This window comes from Callospermophilus lateralis, unplaced genomic scaffold (assembly GCF_048772815.1).
Source record: "Callospermophilus lateralis isolate mCalLat2 unplaced genomic scaffold, mCalLat2.hap1 Scaffold_177, whole genome shotgun sequence".
NCBI classification, from domain to species: domain Eukaryota; kingdom Metazoa; phylum Chordata; class Mammalia; order Rodentia; family Sciuridae; genus Callospermophilus; species Callospermophilus lateralis.
Genome location: NW_027512821.1, coordinates 740219 through 759315, shown reverse-complemented (window position 1 = coordinate 759315; position 19097 = coordinate 740219).

Below are 19097 nucleotides of genomic sequence, written 5' to 3'. Positions count from 1 at the left end.
CTACCCACCTTTGTTTGATTTTTACACAATGTACATGTGAATCTAAACTTGGTTAAAGTACACCATAACCATGTACAATTATTATATGTCAATCAAAAAGAAAAAAAAAGAAATAATGAGCAACAGTTTTGATGGAAGGTATCAAACCACAGGTGCAAAACTTGCTATGACCCTTTTATGGAATAAATATGAAAAAAATCCTAAACAATGTTGACAGCATATTATAGTAGCCAGCACTTCTTTTGGACTTTCCTGAAACTAAATGCCTTCAAGAAAATTCTACAAAGCAATAAATCATCCTCCAACAAGATCAACTTTTCTGGAATGGAGTTTATCTTCTACAGACCTTAATAAGGGCATAGCTACCTGGTATCATTTCTTAAAGTTTCAAATAAAAGGGGAACAGAGCAGCTTGAGGTTGGAGGTCCTCACATTTTCCCCCATGACTCTTGTTGTTACATAATATCCCATGAGTTTTATTTATCATATAATGAAATTCTGGTGAAGTTTAACTTGTTCCCATGACTTACACAGCCACACAATTAATTTATGGGTAACTCACATTATAGTTACATCATGCTGACTCACTACCTGTCTTGGACTACCTCAGTCTGGAGAAGCCACATATGGTATAATTCCAAATATGTGACATTCTGGAAAAAGTGAAACTATGAAGAATGTAAAAAGATTGGATCTCACCATAGATCATGGAGAAAGGGGGGTGAATTGGGAGAGCACAGATGATTTGGGGGCAATATGAAAGTTTTGGGTATAATACTATAATGGTGAACACATATCAGGATCCTTCTGTCCAAATCCACAGGGTATACAGCATTGAGAGTGAACCCTAATGTAAAGGGTGCATACTGAGAATTCTCTGCACTGTCTATGCAAATTTTCTGCAAACCTAAAGCTTCACTAAAAAATAAAATCTACTAATTAATGCTTTTTTAAAGGAAAAGCAATCCTAACACTAGACTCATGCTGAGTCCTTTTCATCTCAAAGGTCTTGGTTAAAGCAGCAGCTATACTGGTGCATACATAGAGTTGCATTATCACCAGACTAACTGGAGAACAAGCCTGGGTTACCACCAAGTGGGTCATAATGAAATCCTTGTTCTGGAATTTCAATGAGCTTCAGTTAACTCAGCACAAATAAGAATAGATTCCCCACTATGATCTATAGAAGACTAACTTAGATGAGACCAACAGCATAGAGCAGGTATGAGAGCACTAGTTTTCTTCTTTCTTTTCCTAAAAGGCTACTTTAAGTGGATATTCTCAAAAATAAACCCACAAGCTCCCCTGCATGCCGCTTTAAAAAAAGAAAAACTGCATAGTCCTGAAACAGTTCATGCACAATTCTGATGAGAAAATGTACACATTTAGATATGTTGTCATGACAAAAAAGAAGCTGCTACGAAAGCACTGTGCGAAAGAATATTCTCCTGGTCCCATCTGAACAAATTCTGATCTCCTTGATAACCAGAAAAAATGTTGATAACTGCAGAATAAACAAGACAATCAGAGTCAACCTGTTCAACAATGTTGAAATGAACCTTCATTTTCATTTAGCAGGAGGAAGGTCTGAAATTAAATCTTCAATCTTAATAATGTCAACAAAAAGCCAAATAGGGAAAAGGCAAAGAGGAAGAAATAGTCCTTGTCATCCCTAAGTTACTGATTGATAAGTTGCTGTTTGAGGGGAAAAATCATCATGCTATCAGGCTTTTGCTTTATGGTAAAACGCCAATACAAATTTGCATCCTGAAACCCTGCATACATCTCTAAATGGTGCTTTTTCCTGTAAATATTCTTTGATTGTTTTAAGTCTCTCCCATTTTTCTGATTATGTTTTTTTTTTCAATTGATGATTTTGTCCTCAATACCCATTTACATAGTCAGTTCTCTACTTTTAAATTTTTATTGTTGGAAGACCCAAATTTTGCTTTTAAGTATTTTATATTCTTTTACAATAGTATAACGTGGCTTTACAGATACAATGGGTATATGTGATGTGTTCCCCAGGGAAAGAAGCAGTTCTGTAACATTTTGACTTCCCAGCAAAGTGATCCAAATGCAAAGGTAAGAAATTCTCATCCTTCAAGAGGCGGCATGGAGGCCCACACTTCAAAAGGCCTTGGACACCTCCCGAAGGTCAGCAAGATATTTCCTCCTCTGGGGAGCTTAGCATTGAGCTTTACACCTGGCACCTAATGCATTTGTGCACTTGCTTGCCCCAGGGTAGAAATTCCTTCATCTTATTTTACCTGCATCCAACACAGTGCCCTAACACAGTAGCAACTGTTTAGTGAATAAACAAAGAGAGATACCGAGAGATTCACCCACAGAGAACATAGAAATTATATGTATAAACGTGTGTATGTGTGTTTGTGTGTGTGTGTGTTTTAAACAAACCCTTGCCTACCCCATGCTTTGCTGAGCTGAGGTATGTCAGTAGTATATTATCTCTTCCTCATGAAATTAGATGCAGGTTGGAAGGACAGCAGAATATTGCTGTGGGTATATATGTGACTGCATGACCAATGCAATTCTGCAACCCATACACTCAGAAAAATGAGAAAGTATATCCCATCTGATTCAAATGTATAATATATCAAGATCATTGTACTGTCATGTGTAACTAATTAAAACAAATAAAAAAAGAAATTAGATGCAGGAATGGCCTAGATTACCTCAGCTCTGCCAAGAATGGACCATAAACATGCCACTATTTCCAAAGTAAAACATTTGTTATTGATCAGCTTCTCTACTGTTGCCTGGAGAGCAAAATAAAAAGCAGCAACATTCATTGGTCCATCCTTTCACTACAGTAGAGTCACATTCTTGAAAGAAAAACATGGACTAAATGAAATTTCAAGACATTCAGGGCATTTTTATTGTTGTTTTTTAAATAAGGGGGTTAACTGGAAAAAGTTTTATGTTCCTATCCCTATTCCAGAAAAAACCCTAACATTGGTAACTTGCTATATCTCTGTAGCAGGATGTATATGTTGCTTAAGCCCAAGGATTTTTTATTTATTTATTTATTCATTTATTTATTTATTTGAGAAGGAGGCCTTAAAATGCCTCAGGCCATTTTGATTAGGAGGTTCCTTATCTTTAAATGAAAGGGCCAGAGTTTAAGATTTTAAATTCTTAATGTCAAATGTGTGTCCTTACATGGTTGTTTTTTTCTTTAAAAAGGTAAAAGGAGGTTTGACCAGAGATTTTGCAGGAGTTGAATTAAAAGCTAATCTAATGAAGTATGATCTGCATATATCTAAGGTAGAAGTGGGCTTTGCACTTATCCAAACACTGTGATTTGTTTTGGAGAAACCTTAGGGCAAAGTCAAATCTTTGCCATGGCTTCAAGGCCTCAGCCTGAGAAGAAAGAGTGATACCCCATGCACCCACCCCCTGGGCATTCCTTGGGACATAAATCTCTCCCCAGTCCTGTCACACACTGTTATACTGTTTTGTAACCAGGGACCTTTCCATACTGTCCTACCCAGCAAACTTTGCCCTGTCAGTCAAGTTTCAGATTGATATGACCTTAGTGGAGAAGTGTGTTCTGTTCTTCCAATTTTCCTGTGGAGGGTGCCTAACTTTGCAGAGTTCTTATCATATGAGAGTGATATCACACACTTTGCATCCTCTTCTGATACTGTGATTTCCCCATGATTTCAACAACAAAGCTTAATACTGAGCACAGAGTAGATTTCAAAGATTTAAGAAATCCCTACATATACAAATGTAAGAACACTATGTTAAAATAATTCGGTAACTATACATCTACAGAGGTACCTTTGTTTTCAGTGTTAGGCACAAATTACTGTTACATATAAAGCTGATAAATAAAATGCTATGTAACAAACATAAGCAAATAAAACTCTAATATAATAAATAAATACATTAAGAAATGATTACTCTCATGCAGTCAACTAAGTAATTACTTATCAGGAAAGGAACTATGAGATTTGTAGCTTGATTTTATTACAAAAGCCATCTGTAGTCCATGGGCTCTATAAAGTAATTCTCTTTTATTCATTTTACCTTTATGTTCCAGTTTATTGATAGAGGTTATGGAGATTTTTTATTAATTGGGTGATTGAACCCAGAGCTTCAAACATGCAAATACATGCTATACCACTGAACTACACACACCCAGCCCCAAGAATGGTTTTTTGAAGGATTTACCCATATGCATAATTTTACCCCTCAATGGAACCTTCGTATCACCAAAGATAAGAACACTTTTAAAATCTGGCAGTGCAATCTTGCTACTAATTGTGGAGGGTTTATTTCCATCCACAGAATACTGCAATGAAAAGAAGATATGTGAGTTAGCATTTTGGATATTCCCTACTTTCAGTCTCACACGTCATCCTTTCAGGACAAAATGTGTAGGAATGAGCACAGGAAAGGCCCTCAGCATGGAGCCATCTATGACATGGCTTGGGGCTACAAATGCAAGCCTTCTCTAGGAAACCTTCATATTCCCACAGGTGGAACACACGGTATGCAGCCTGAAAGAGGAGGCTTGTATCTTATTTTCCAGGATATCAGCACTCGCTGAGCAGCTAAGCACCTTTTCATGGGGAAAGACTTCTTTCACAGTAAATAATCCTTACCTCAATTTGCTTATAAGTCTGTAGAAACACCCTTCTCAAGGAAAGCATATACTTGATCCCATACTTTCTCCTGAAATAAATAAACAATGACAGCTGATGGACCCTCAGACACTTTTCTGAAGACAAGAGTATAAACTGGGTAATCACCAAAACCTTCCTGAGAAACACTTGAAGGCAGATCTCTTGGATCTTGTTTAACAAGAAACCAAAAGTAACAATCTGACATTTATATTCACTCCTAATATTAAATAGCTCGATTAAACCAATGATCACACAATTTCAAGTAATCCCATTTGAAAATCTATGTGCTGTGAATACTTGAACAGAGAAGAGGGAAGTAGGAACATTTCTTAATCATCAGAGCAGTGTCTCCCTGCTTACGTCACAAATTCTACCTCTTGATTTTTTTTAATCATCTTCAATATTTAAACTACCAACAAATACTATAGATTTAAGAACTGAATTTTGAGTTTTAAATCTACATGGTAAATCTCAAGCAGAAATCCACAATGAGAATGTAAACCAAAAGGGGTGCTACAGCCATCAGATCAGAAAATAAAATCTTCTTACCATGTTTATTGATGACACAGGACCAATGCTGTTAACATAAATGTCAACATCAATTACGGTCAGTTTTACTGTGGAGAAAAACACACATATGTTAATACTCTGTGCTAGAAAGAAGAGAGCACAATTCAATGCCCCAATGACTCATTCACTACTTACATCTCAGGCTTGTTGGAAACATATGGGTGAATTTTTCTTTGGGATGTGTCTTGAGTTTGCAATGCAAACCCTGCCTGTCTTACTTTTTAAAATTTTCAAGGAGAAAATCCTACTTGCATTTATTAAGTTCTAGGAAAATAAGACTTTACCCAAAGCAAGTTGCTAGTGAAGAATGACTACAGTTATTCTATAGCAGTAGTTAATTTTATAGCAAATATATGAGACAAAACACAAGACATTATATAAGTAATTTATGTTAAAGCTTTGCTATAATACTAAATACACAAGATAAGCACTATCAGGAATGTACCAGTATTCCAGTTAGTTATCTATCACATGGCTATCTAGCAAATTCCAAAGCAAAGTAACTCAAGAAAAAGTTCTAGTAAGTTCATTGCCAAAGAAAAATTTAAAACATTGTTTATTGATATTATTATGTCTTAGAGTTAAATTCTATAAGTTAAAAATGAAGAAAATGTCAGTAAGTCAAAGAATTTCTCTTCCAAATCTTCTGTGCATTAACTTATGAGCACATAAATGTTATATGATCAGAAGATGTGATAGCTAATGTTGCACATCAGTTTGTTTGTCTAATGAAAAAACAAAACAAAATAACAAAAATAGTTTCTGCTTTCATGTCAGAAGTCAAAGTGAGTGAGTCCAGTAATGAGACTGCCAAATCATCAGACTTCTAAATCAGGGAGCAGAAATCCTCTGAAAGGTAGGACATTCCCTTTCTCACCATTTAGTGACTGGCAAAAGAAAGGACAGAGGCAATTTCAGAATATTTCTGTCCAGAAGGAATATGAACAAGACTTAAGAAAATTTCCACATCAAGTTTCTATGGAAACAAGAGTAGTTGTATCTGCAATTATTTCAATGAGCCTTCTTCAATTTTGCTAAATATCTGATCATTCACAAATAGACTCTGCACTCCACTTTTCAGACTATTAGTAGCACCTCTGAGCTCTCTATCTCTTGTAAAATTGTGTATCCAGTATAACTTGGGCAACAATTTTCATAATATACAAAATGGAACAATGATTCTGAATTTGAACCAACTCCTCAAACATCTGTCAGCACAATGAAGTCATATTAGCTCCAAAAAGCTAATATCATTTTTGGAAAGAACAACCCAACAAATGCTATGCACTATGTTCCTAGTGCCTGAATTTCATCAAAGCAGTATTCTACATTTTAGATTAAGCTTTACTAACAACTATGAAAATTAAGTATCATCTTTTTTCAACCTCACTAGATTCGATAAGTGTTCTGTCTGCAAACATCACATAAACTTTATGCCATACAGAAGGCTGTGAAGTCAGTCACTTGGGTACTTAACTTTTCCAAGAGACATTTCTGGCAATTCTGCAATATTTACTAGTCTTTAGGTTTTCAGAGCTTTTTAATCTCATCACATTAATAGGACCTATAGATATAAAGCTTTAACAACTTAAAGTAGGAAACAACAAATATATTAAGAATAAAGGTTTTAAGAGATAGAAATGTGGAGTAAACACACGTGCACAAAACCTGAGGGAAGTTAATTGTTTTGGTACATTATCTCTTAGGCAGAATCATGCTAGCATGAATGAACCATTTACAAAAGTTGCTCTAACAACAGTACTCAGGAAAGAGACAGGCGGTTTAGGCTTTATAACTCAAAGACTCAAAATTCACCTCTGACAAATTACCTTTGACAAGAGTGCATGGTCATCCAATGAGGAAATTAATCTTTTCAGCAAATGAGGTTGGGAAAACTAGATATCCATAAGCTAAAGAATAAAGTTGCATCCTTACCTTATGTCACATACAAAAATAAACTCAAAATGGATTTAAGACCCAGATGTAGACCCAAAACTACAAAAGTGTCAGAAGAAAACACAGGGGAAAAGCTTTGTGACATCAGCCTTGTGAATAATTTCTTGCATTTAATACCAAAAGCTCTGTCAACAAAAGAAAAAAATGGATAAATTTGACTCCATCAAAATTAAATCTTTTGTGCATAAAAGGCACAGCAGAGTTTTTAAAAAGCCACCCAGAGAATGTTTAAAATATTTGCAAATCATATATTTGACAAGGGTTGCAATTCAGTTCAGAAAGAACTTCTACAATTCAATATTAAATGTGCAAGGAATTTAAATAGACATCTCCAACAAGGAGATAAATGAATGACCAATAATCACATAAAAGAATGATGAACCACTTTAGTCACTAAAGAATATAAACAGAAAACAGGAGAGACCATTTTTATGCTTTATGAAGGTTACTATTAAAAATAAATCAAAAAATCAGAAAATAACATGTGTTGGCAAGGATGTAGAGAAATTGGAATCCTTGTGCACTGGTACTAAAAAGCAAGATAACACAGTCATGGTGGAAAACAGTATTGTGGTTCCTCAAAATTAAACAGAATTACCACGTGACCTTGTAATCACACTTCTGGGTATTTATACAAAGGAATTAAAAGCAGGGATTCAAAACAGACATTGGTACACCTATGTTAACATCAGTATGATTCACAGTAGCCAAAGGTTAAAAGCAATTCAAGTGTCCATCAACAGATGAATAGATAAACAAAATGTGGAATACAATAGAATGTTGTTTAATCTTTAAAAGGAATTAAATGCTGGCACATGCTACAACAGGGATAAGCATTATGGATTTGATTTTGAGTAAATAATGCTAATTACAAAAGGACAAATACTGCCTGAGTCCATTTATGAGTTATCTGGAATAGTCAAATTCACAGAGACAGAAAGTAGAACGGTAGCTGGCAGAGACAGTAGAGAAGGGGATGGATACAGATTTTGAGATGGGTACAGAGTTTTAATTTTTCAAGATAAAAAGAGCTCTGGATGTGGATGGTGGTGATGGCTGCACAACACTGCGAGTGTGGTTAACATCACTGAACTGTGCACTTAAAAATGGCTAAAATGTGGCTCAATTGTAGAGTATTTGCCTTGCATTCATACTGCCCTGAGTTCAAGCCCCGGTAACACACACACACAAACACACACATACACACACACACACACACACATACACACAAATGGTTAAGAAGGTAAATTTTATGTTTTTTGTATTTTACCACAACAACAATTTTCAAGTGCTAAGTCCTAGAGTAGGAAGAAGGATAAAGAATTGCACAGAGGTAGAAAATCTAAGAATGGCAATGAGAAAGAGCAATTCTCCCAGAGGAAAGAAAGAGTGGACTATTTTCAGTGTTCTGACTTTTGTGGGGCTGTCCAAGGGATTGGTTTCTGTGTTGCTTGAGTTTAAGTGCTAAAAGAAACAAGCTAACAGGTTGGTGAACTCTGAGAACAAAGTCAAGGATGGCTTTATTTCAACACCAGAGTCTGTAGAACTATAGACAGATATTAAGAGAGCTCCAGTACATCAGCTTGTTATAACACCAAAGAAGCTGCAGTAGTGCAGAGAGATATTAGCGAAAGCTTCTGAGTAGGAATCAAGACACTTCTTCAATTACTCTAAATGAGAAAGTTCACAGAGGACACATCTAAAGGAAAGGCTTAAGAGGTCTCCAGAACCTCTGGCCACTCTCATTGATGAAAGTTCTTTCTGTACAAAACTAGACCACAAAAAACTAAGAAAGGTGGCTGATTTTTCAAATACCAAAGTCCCACAAAAGATAACAAGGCATATACAAATAAAGGAAAATATGACACAGTCAAAAGGATAAATTAAATCTCCAAATCTGACCCTAAAAGGGATCTATGAATTACCAGACAAAAAATCAAAAATACTGTCACAAGGATGACCAATTATATTTTTAAAAGCACAAAACTAAATGAAATCAGTGAAATAATGCATGAACAAAATTAAAATATCATTAAAAAGCTGAGAAGAGAGAGAAAACAACAACTACAGCTATAGAAAACAAAATTAATTAATTGAAAAATTCATTAGTGGGATTCAACAGCAGACAACCAAGCAGAAGAAATCAGCAACTTCAAAAATAGTACTTTGACATTATCAAGACAGAATAATAAAAATAAAAAGTTAATAAAGAAAAAGGGCCAGAGGCAGAATCACACACCTGTAATCCCAGCAGTCAGCAGGCTGAGGCAGGAGGATAAGGAGCTCAAAGCTAGCCTCAGCAATGGCAAGGCACTAAGCAGCTCAGTGAGATTCTGTTTCTAAATAAAATACAAAATAGGGTTAAGGATGTGGCTCAGGGGTTAGTGCTCCTGAGATCAAACCCTGGTAACCCCCCTCCAAAAAAAAAAAGAAAGAAAAAAAAAGATAAAAAGATAAATGAACAGAGTCTACAGACTTATGTACACCACTTTGGGAGTTCCAGAAGAGGAAGAAAAATAAAAAGGTACATAGAGAACACCTTGAAGAAAATATGTCTAAAAACTTTTGAAGTCTGAGGACAAAAATTGACATACCAACCAAGGAGATAGAAGAACTTTCAATAAAAATCAATATAAAGAGACCTACAAAGAAATACACAATAAGCAAACTGTCAAAAGCCATAGACAAACAGAATCTTGAATGAAGAGACTTGTCATGTACAAGGATTAATTGTCATTAGACTTCTAAGTAGTCAAAAGAACAAATTAAATCTCTAAATCTGACCCTAAAAGGGATCTATGAATTACCAGACAAAAAATCAAAAATACTATCACAAGGATGACCAATTATATTTTTAAGAGCACACAACTAAATGAAATCAGGAAAATTATGCATGAACAAAATAAAAATTACAAATGGAACATTCTCCAACTTTGTAGGCTAGAAGAAAGAAAAAAATAATGTCAATCAAGAATACTATATTCAATAAAAATTGCCCCACAAAAATTAGGGGAAAAGCAAAATATTCCAAGATAAACAAATGCTGATGAAGTTATCACCACTAGATATGCTCTATAAATAATGCTGAAGGGAATCCTTCAAGTCAAAGCCAAAGGATGAAAAAAGTAATATGAAAATTAAAACTTGCTCGTAAAGCTTAATATACAGAAAAATACAGAATCCTGTAATTTTGTAACATGTGCACAAGTCACCTTTAAATCTAGTACAGAATTTAAATGCAAAAGCATAAAAATAATAACAAACAGATGTTAATTAACATAATATACAAAGAGATCATTGTATCATCAATACTATAATGGGTAGGGAATAATTTTAAAGGAGTAGAGTTTTTATATGAAATTGAAGTTGATATCAGTTTAAAATACATTATTATAATTTTAAGATATTTTATGTAAGTATAATGATAACCACAAAGAAATAAAAATGAGAAGAGAATCACAATATGTTACTCAAAAAAATCAGTGAAATAAAATAATAGGGCAGCAAGAAAGGAAAGGAGAGAAAGCTATAAACATGTAATGGGAGGAGTAAAGAAAATAACAATAGAAATTCCTCCCTTGTTAGAAGTTACTTTAAATTGAACTGGATTAAAACACTAATGTAAAGTCATAGATTGGCTGAATGCAGGAAAAAGAAAAATCCAACTAATTATGATCTACAATAGACTCACACCTTAGATGTACACATAAGGTCTAAAGTTAAACAATGTTTAAAAGATCCATGCAAATGGGCATAGGAACCTAACAAGAGCAGGAATAACTATACTTCTATCAGAAAAAAAGAACTTGAAGACAAAACTGTCATTAAAAAAGAAAACAAAGAAATTATACAATGGTAATGCAGATAATTCATCAGGAAGACATAATAAGAATAAATACAAATGCACCTGTATTAGACAGTTTACATATAAATGAAGCAACATCAACCGAACTGAAGGGAGTAATAGGAAGTAACACAATAAATGTAGGACAGTCAAGACACCACTGTCACATGTTAAACAACTAAACAGAAGATAGACAAGGTAAAAGAGAACTCAAACACTAGAGACCAACTGGACTGAACAACCATACACAAAACACTTTGATTGACAAGAACAGAATATGCATACTCTTAATTACAAATGAAACATTCTCCAAGATAGACTTCATAGTAAGCCACAAAACAAGCCTTAACAAATAAAGAAGCAAAATAATGCAAAGTACCTCCTCCAACAACAAAGGAATGAAACTGGAAATCAATAGCAGAAACAAGAAAATTGATAAATACAAGAAAATTAAACAACTCCCTCTTAAACAACTAATGGCTCAAGAGAAATGACAATAAAATTTAAAAAATAGCTCATGACAATGAAAAAGAAAGAGCAACATACCAAAACTAATGGAACATTGTGAAATCAGTAATCTCCTTTAGGATATTAAAGCAGTAAATGGTTACATTTAAAAAAAAGAGAGAGAGAGAGAGCAAAGATCTCAAATCAACAACTTCACATCTCAAGAATCTAGACACAGCAAAAAAAAAAAAACAAGAAATTTTAACTAAAAGAAGGATATAGTAAAGATGAGACAGAGATCAATGAAATAGACAATTAAAAAAATAGAAAGGATCCAAGATGGTGGAGTAGAGGAGATACCATTTCTGGCTGCTCTGTGCATGAATCCAAGAAAGCAGTCAGGCAGCTTTTTTCTTTCTCTCACTTTCTTCTCTTTCTTTCTTTTCTTTTTATTTTTCTTCCTCCTTCTCTCCCTCTTTCAACCTCCTAATTTTTACTATTTTTACTTTTTGTAATTTTCTAAATACATACATTTTTTATGCATTCTCTGTCCTCCCACATACTTGTCTACCCTAAATTACCTCCTGTCTATTCCCTGCTACTAAACCTCTTCAATAAAGTTCTCCTCCAAATTCCCTAAGTTGTATTAATCCCATTCCCTCGCATCTTTCCCTCTTAACATAACATCATACGCCCGACCCCCAGTACTCTGTCCACCACCAGAAACTGTACACCTTTTATGAAACTACTGATTATATTTTAAATAATAATTGAATCCAACTTTTCTAGACATTGAGACTAACTATAAATGTCTTAATAACAATAATTTGCTCATACTTGATATATTGTTGATATTGGGAACTGTCAACATTGTCCTTCCCCACAAAGGAGGGATCTTGGAACTATACAAGAGCACCACAAATCTATAGGGTAAAAACAATAACACACCAGTCCCACAGAGCTGGAAAGAAATGCGAGCAACATGAAAAGACAAGGGAAAAAAGTACCACAAACAATTCAAGGCAACACATCATTAGAAGAATTAACAGCTACAGCAGAAAAAATAACAGATAAAGATTTCAGGATATACATGAATCAGATGTTTTGGAATCTCAAAGAAAAATTGAGACATAAATACAGATTGTGAAAGATCACTTTCACAATGAGCTACATAAACAAATCCAAGAAGCAAAATATCACCTCTACAGAGAGATAGAGGATATACAAAAAAAAAGCAACCCAGAAATCCTTAAAATGAAAGAAATAATAAACCAAATTAAAAATTTGAATGAGAGTATCACCAGCAGAGTAGACCACTTAGAAGACAGGACATCAGACAACAAAGACAAAGTATAACATCTTGACAAAAATGTAGACAGCACAGCAAAAATAATAAGAAACCATGAGCAGAACATCCAAGAATTATGGGATAGCATAAAAAGACCAAATTTAAGAGTTATTGGGATAGAAGGCGTATAGGTCAAAAACAAAGGAATGAGCAATCAGTTCAATAAACTAATATCAGAAAACTTTCCAGACATGAAAATGAAATGGAAATCCAAATCCAAGAAGCTTACAGTACACTAAATGTGGAAAATCACAACAGATCCACAACAAGACACATTATAATGAAAATGCCCAACATACAGAATAAGGAGAGAATTTTAAAAGCCACAAGAGAAAGGAATCCAATTACATATAGGGGTTAACCAATTATGATAATGGCAGATTTTTCAACACAGACCCTGAAAGCTAGACGATCCTGGGACAACATGTTTCAAACTCTGAAAGATAATGGGTGCCAACCAAGAATCTTGTATCCAACAAAACTAAGCTTCAGATTTGAAGATGAAATAAAAACCTTCCACAATAAACAAAAGTTAAAAGAATTTACAGCTAGAAAACCAGCACTAAAAAATCCTTGGCAAAATATTTCATGAAGAGGAAATGAAAAACAACGATAAAAACCAGCAGAGGGAGGTAGTACACTAAAAGAAAAAATAATCAAAGAGGAAAACCAAGTCAAGTTAAATAACAAAAATAAACAAATATGGTTGGAAATACAAACCATGTCTCAATAGTAACCCTAAATGTTAATGGCTTAAACTCACCAATCAAAAGACACAGGCTAGCAGATTGGATTAAAAAAAAGGTCCAACAATATGCTGGCTACAGGAGACTCATTTGATAGGAAAAGACATACAGATTGAAGGTCAAAGGTTGGGAAAAATCATACCACTTACATGGACTGTGAAAGCAAGCAGGGATCTCCATACTCATATCAAATAAAGTAGACTTCAAGCCAAAGTTAATCAAAAGGGATAAAGATGGACATTACATACTGCTCAAAGGAACCATATGCCAACAAGACATAACAATCATAAATATATATATTTCCAAAACAATGGTGCAGCTATGTTCATCAAACAAACTCTTCTCAAGTCCAAGAGTCAAATTGACCAAAACACAATAATCTTGGGTGACATTTAATACACCTCTCTCACCACTGAACAGATCTTTCAAACAAAAGTTGAATAAAGAAACTATAGAGTTCAATAACACAACTAATAACTTAGACTTAATTGACATATATAGAATATATCAACCATCATCAAGCAGATACACTTTCTTCTCAGCAGCACAAGGATCCTTCTCAAAAATAGAGCATATACTATGCCACAGGGCAACTCTTAGCAATACAAAGGAGTAGAGGTACTCCTCACATATCAGATCAATAGTAATTCATCACCATGCCTTTTGTCAGATCATAATGGAATGAAATTGGAAAGCAATAACAAAATAAAGAATAAAAATTTCTGCATCACATGGAGACTGAACAGTATGCTATTGAATGAACAATGAGTTACAGAAGACATCAAGGAGGAGATTTAAAAAGTCTTAGAGGTAAATGAGAACAAAGACACAACATATCAAAATCTCTGGGACACTATAAAAGCAGTACTAAGAGGAAAATTCATTGCATGAAGTTTATTCCTTCAAAAAAGAAAAAGTCAACAAATAAATGACCTCACATTACATCTCAAAGCCCTAGATGTAAAAAGAAGAAAAAATCAGCAGCAAAAGCAGTAGAAGGCAAGAAATAATGAAAATCAGAGCTGAAATCAATGAAATTGAAACAAAAGAAACAATTGAAAAAATTGAGAACTAAAAGTTGCTTCTTTGAAAAAATAAATAAAATTGACAGACCCTGAGCCATGCTAACGAAGAGAAGGAGAGAGAGAACACAAATTACCAGCATATGTGATGAAAAAGGCAGTATCACAACAGACACTACAGAAATACAGAAGATAATTAGAAATTATTTTGAAACGTTTTACTCTAATAAAATTGAAGACAGTGAAGGCATTGATAAATTTCTTAAGCCATATGATATGCCCAGGTTGAGTCAGCAAGATATACACAACTTAAACAAACCAATATCAAGTGAGGAAATAGAAGAAGCCATCAAAATACTACCAACCAAGAAAAGCCCAGGACTAGATGGATACCCAGCCGAGTTTTACAAGACCTTGAAAGAATAACTAATACCAATACTCTTCAATTTATTTCAGGAAATAGAAAAAGAGGGAGTACTTCCAAACTCATTCTATAAGGCAAATATCACCCTGATTCCAAAACCAGGCAAAGGCACATCAAAGAAAGAAAACTTCACACCAGTATCTATAATGAACATAGGTGCAAAAATCCTCAATAAAATTCTGGCAAATTAAATACAAAAACATATCAAAAAGACTGTGCATCATGATCAAGTGGGATTCATCCCAAGGATGCAAAGTTGGTTCAACATACAGAAATCAATAAATGTAATTCATCACATCAATAGACTTAAAGATAAGAATCATATGATTATCTCGATAGATGCAGAAAAAGTATTTGACAAAATACAGCACCCGTTTATGTTCAAAACCTTAGAAAAACTAGGAATAATAGGAACAGATCTCAATATTGTAAAGGCTATCTATGCTAAGCCTCAGGCGAACATCATTCTAAACAGAGTAAAATTGAAGGTATTCCCTCCAAAATCTGGAACAAGTCAGGGATGCCCTCTTTCACCATTTCTATTCAACATAGCTCTTGTTGAAACACTGGCCAGAGCAATTAGAAAGATGAAAGAAATTAAGGAATAAGTATAGGAAAAGAAGAACTTAAACTAGCACTATTTGCTGATGATATGATTCTATACCTAGAAGACCCAAAAAATTCCACCAAAAAACTTCTAGAACTAGTAAAGGAATTCAGCAAAGTAGCAGGATATAAAATCAACACCCATAAGTCAAAAGCATTCCTGTATATCAGTGACAAAGCCTCTGAAAAGGAAATGAGGAAAACTACCCCATTCACAACATTGTCAAAAAAAAATCAGATACTAGGGAATCAACTTAACAAAAGAGGTGAAAGATCAATACAATGAAAACTACAGAACCCTAAAGAGAGAAATCAAACTAGACTTTAAAAGATGAAAAGATCTACCTTGCTCATGGATAGGCAAAATTAATATCTTCAAAATGACCATACTACCAAAATCACTATACAGATTAATGCAATTCCGATCAAAATCCCAATAGCATTCCTCATAGAAAGAAAAAGCAATCGTGAAAATCATCTGGAAAAATAAGAGACACAGAATAGCTAAAGCAATTCTAAGCAGGAAGATCAAAGCAGGTAGCATCACTATACCAGACCTTAAACTATACTATAGAGCAATAGTAACAAAAACAACATGATATTGGCACCAAAACAGACCAGTAGACCAGTGGTACAGAATAGAGGACACAGAGACTAATCCACAAAATTATAATTATCTTATATTAGACAAAGGTGCCAAAAACATGTACTGGAGAAAAGATAGAATCTTCAACAAATGATGCTGGGAAAACAGTAAATCCATATGCAACAAAATGAAATTGAATCCCTATCTCTTACCAGGCACAAAACTTAACTCAATATGGATCAAGGACCTAGGAATTAAACCAGAGACTCTGCATCTAATAGAAGAAAAAGTAGTCCCTAATCTTCATCATATGGGATTAGACCCCAACTTCCTTAATAAGACTCCTATAGCACAAGAATTAAAAACAAGAATCAATAAATGGGATGGGTTCAAACTAAAATGTTTTTTTCTCAGCAAAAGAAACAATCTGTGAGGTGAACAGAGAGCCTACATCCTGAGAGCAAATTTTTACCCCTCACACATCAGATACAGCAATAATCTCTAAGGTATATAAAGAACTCAAGAATCTAAGCACCAAAAACAAACAAATAACAAAATAATAAATGGGCCAAGGACCTGAACAGACACTTCTCAGAAGAGGATATACTATCAATCAACAAATATATGAAAAAATGATCATAATCTTTATCAATCAGAGAAATGCAAATCAAAACTACTGTAAGATATCATCTCACTCCAGTCAGAAAGGCAGCTATTATGAAGACAAACAACAAATGTTGGCAAGGATGTGGGGGAAATGATACATTCATACATTCCTGGTGGGACTGCAAATTGGTGCAGCCAATTTGGAAAGCAGAATGAACATTCCTTGGAAATCTGGGACAATGGAATATTACTCAGCAATAAAAGAGAATAAAATCATGGCATTTGCAGGTAAATGGATGGCATTAGATAAGATATTACTAAGTGAAGTTAGCCAATCCAAAAAAAAACCAAATGCCAAATGTTTTCTCTAATATAAGGAGACTGATTCATAGTGGGGTAGGGAGGGGGAGCATGAATAGACAATCGCTAGATAGGGCAGAGGGGTGAGAGGGGAAGGGAGGGGGCAGGGGATTAGCAAGGATGGTGGAATGTGATGGACATCATTATACAAAGTACATGAAGACATGAATTGCTGTGACTATATCTTATATACAACCAGAAATATGAAAAATTGTGCTCTATATGTGTAGTAAGAATTGCAATACATTCTGCTGTCATTTATTTTTAAAAATTCAATTAAAAATTAAAAAAAAATAAAATGTGTAAAATAGGCATTTTAAATAATATAATGTACTGTCTCTAACCATCATATTTTCCATCCTCCCTAAGAGTTTTATATTGTCTCAGTTTGCTCAGTGAATTTCCTGAACTAATTTTGTAAAATCTATTTGCTTTTTTTTTCTATTTTCTTTTTTGTTTGTAGCTGCTGAAATCTCTGCTCAGTTAAACCAGCGGTCAGCTAATGCTTGAGCAGACATTTCTTTAAATGCTTGGAATCAAATATTTCCGGTCTTTGCCAAATGGCTTTGTGAATGTTATAGGCTAACCTTCAATTCTCAGCCAGGCATTTGAGAACTTTAGTTTTTACTTCCTGAATGAGCAAGGGTAAAGTCAGCCAGAACTGTGAGCTTGCTGAAGGCCTACTGATGTTTTCCCTGTGCATGGTCACAGCTTGAGCTTGCAAATAGACCTGTGTTTACATGTGGCCTTCTTCCTAGCAGTATGTCAGAGTTTTCAGAGTTCCCATGGACATCTCATTCACCAGTTTTTTTATTTTAGACTTTTGGTTTAGCCCATTGGTGTTATAGAGAATCACCAGACTGGTCAAAAAACATTTACTATGAATGAGATTTCTAAGGAGTTAAAAACCCCATTCTGATTTCTCTGCTGACTGCCAGGCTGTTTGCTTTCAAGAGTACCCTGGAACTGAAGAGAGGATGGAAACTAGGCAAGCTAAAATGCCACATAGCTTGCTATCCTTGTCAATATTCTGTTTTGTTTTGTTTTTTCCTTTAATAAACCTTCATTGGATTGCTCCAAGTTTTTGGTGAATTTCCAGAGTTCTGAAAAACTTGATTCTGACAATTTTGCCAGTTTTCTCTTTTCTTTCTTGGACTAGATAATTTTTCGAGCTCCTTACTTGCCATTTTCACTGTCATCAGACCAATTGATTTTTTAAAAATATTTATTTTAGTTTAGTTTTAGATGGACACAATATCTTTATTTTATTTTTATGTGGTGCTGAGGATCGAACCCAGTGCCTCACGCATGCCAGGCGAGTGTGCTACCACTTGAGCCACATCCCAAGCCCCAGACCAATTGATTTTTGAGGATAGTGCAAAAGCATTTGATTGAATAGAAGTATGAATGACGATATTTTTAACCAATGTACTGGAACAATTGGATATATATATATATAGGTTAAAAAAAAAAGAACATTGACCTGCTTCAAACTTTTTCAAAAATTAAATGAGAGTGGGTCATTACCCTAGGTTTCAAAGATATGATTATAAACAATTTGAAAGAAAACCTTCAAGAGAGAATCTTTGGGATTTAATGCTGGGAAAATACTTTCTGGATATTACATTAAGGTACAATCCATATCAGGAAAGTTTGATAAATTGGAATATTTAAAGTCTGAAAACTTTTTATCTTACAGCAGCCTCAGTCAGTGGGATAAAGAAATGGACTATGGATGGAGTGGGGGATAGTATCTGCAAGGCACATCTCCAATAAAGCCCCCGTATCAATTTTGAATGAAAAACTTTTCAAACTCAACAGTAAAAGTCTAACAACCCAATCAGGAGACATGAAGAGAGACTCCACTGAACAGGATGTATGAATGGCAATTGAGCACCTGAAAATGTGTTCAAGATGATTAGCTGTG